The sequence below is a fragment of the Nicotiana tomentosiformis genome, chromosome 8, assembly GCF_000390325.3.
Source record: "Nicotiana tomentosiformis chromosome 8, ASM39032v3, whole genome shotgun sequence".
Classification (NCBI taxonomy): Eukaryota; Viridiplantae; Streptophyta; class Magnoliopsida; order Solanales; family Solanaceae; genus Nicotiana; species Nicotiana tomentosiformis.
This window is the reverse complement of record NC_090819.1, coordinates 116888412-116890427: the sequence shown is the minus strand read 5'-3', so window position 1 is coordinate 116890427 and position 2016 is coordinate 116888412.

The window sequence follows — 2016 nt, the reverse complement described above, 5'->3', positions numbered from 1 at the left end:
TTATTTGGTCTTAGATTATTATAGACCGTGTTTTCCATACTTGCAATGTATAGATGCTCATGTACTCAGTGACACCAGGTTTTGGGAGTGTGTTTATTTCTAATGTTTGTGGGATTTACTCTTAAACTTAATTATTATGTTTTCGGTATTTAAAGGAAATTGTGGGTTATTGATGTTATCTTCTTGCCTAGTATCGAGATAGGTGCCATCACGACGGGTGAGATTTTGGGTCGTGATAATGACTCATACCAAAACTACCCCTTCCTCCAAATGAGGCACCACTGAACCCACCGAACTGACAAGGCCTCTTATCAGACCCCTTTCCTCTCTCTTGTGCAAGAACCATCTCGATCCTCCTCGCAACATTAGCAGCCGCCTGAAAGGAAATCTCACTCCCGGTTTCCTTGGCCATCTGAAGCCTAATAGGGTGAGTAAGTCCCTCAATAATCCCCCTCACTCTCTTTCCCTCATTAGGAAGTAAAAGGAGAGCATGCCGGGCTAAATCCACAAAACGGGACTCATACTGAGTAACAGTCATACTGCCCTACTGTAGACGCTCCAATTGCCTGCGGTAATCCTCTCTCTATGTGATAGGGAGGAACTTCTCTAGAAATAGTCGTGATAACTACTCCCAAGTCAATGCAGGAGATCCAACTGGTCTGGTCAATGTATAATCTCTCCACCACCTCTTGGCGTAACCCGTCATCTGAAATACAGCAAAATCGACCCCATTGGTCTCAACTATACCCATGTTCCACAGCACCTCATGGTTGCGGTCAAGATAATCCTATGGGTCCTCAGAAGTTGTACCACTGAAGTTAACTGGAAAGAGGTTAGTAAACTTATCCAGTCTCAATAAGCCCTCAGAAGACATGGCGAGCCTATCACCGACCTGTGCCGCAACCACTCGTTGAACTACCCCAACTGGCAGGGTTGCTGGAGCCTGATACTAGGGAGCCATCTGCTCCGGAGCTGGAGTAGTGGGAGTTTTTGCTCCTCCCCCAATCTGTGAGACAACTGGTGCCACAGGAAATGTACCATTTTGGACCACACCCTCCATAAGGCTCACCAAACGGACTAGAGCATCCTGAAGTACTGGAGTAGTTATGAATCCTTCTAGGACCTAAACTGGTCTAATCGGTACAGTCTGAACGGGAACCTCCTCCTGAAGATCCTCCTGAGGTTCTACAATAGGTGTTGCTTCTTGAGCTCTAGGCTGAGCTCTACCTCTGCCTCTACCTCGGCCTCTGGCACGACCTCGGCCTCGACCTCTACCCCTGGCCATAGTTTCCACCGGGGGTTCTGGTCCTTGTCCGTCATTAGATGTATTACGTGCTCTCTCCATCTGTGAGAGAATAAGAATATAATGGTTCGATTATCTATGATAGAACAAGATCGCACGACATAATAAGAAAGAAGTGATATTATTCCTAAACTTTATAGCCTCTGAAAGATAAGTAAAGACGTCTCCGTACCGATCCTTCAGACTCTACTAAGTTTGCTCGTGACTCGTAAGACCTATGTAACCTAGTGCTCTGATATCAACTATCACGATCCAAAATTCCCACCTTTGGGACCGTGATAACGCCTAACATTTCACTTGCTAGGCAAGCCAGCATTAGAATATAATTGGCCATTTTAACACTATTTTAAATTAATTAATAACAAAGAAACAAATGCAAAAATAAAGTCTAAAATAAAGTGAATAATCCTTGATAATCACGATGTCTAAATACCATCCCAGAACTGGAGTCACAAGTGCACGAGCTTCTAGAATAATACAAATAAGGGTCTGAATAAAAATAAAGTTGTCTGGAAGAAAACACACTGCCAAAATAAAGTAGAAGGGGACTTCAGAGCTGCGAACGCCGGGCAGCTATACCTCTAGTCTCCACTGGTAGCTAAATCTGAGCACAATCTACAGTACGCAATTGGGACCAACTCCGGAATCTGCACAAGAAGTGCAGAGTGTAGTATGAGTACAACTGACCCCATGTACCCAGTAAGTGCCGAGCC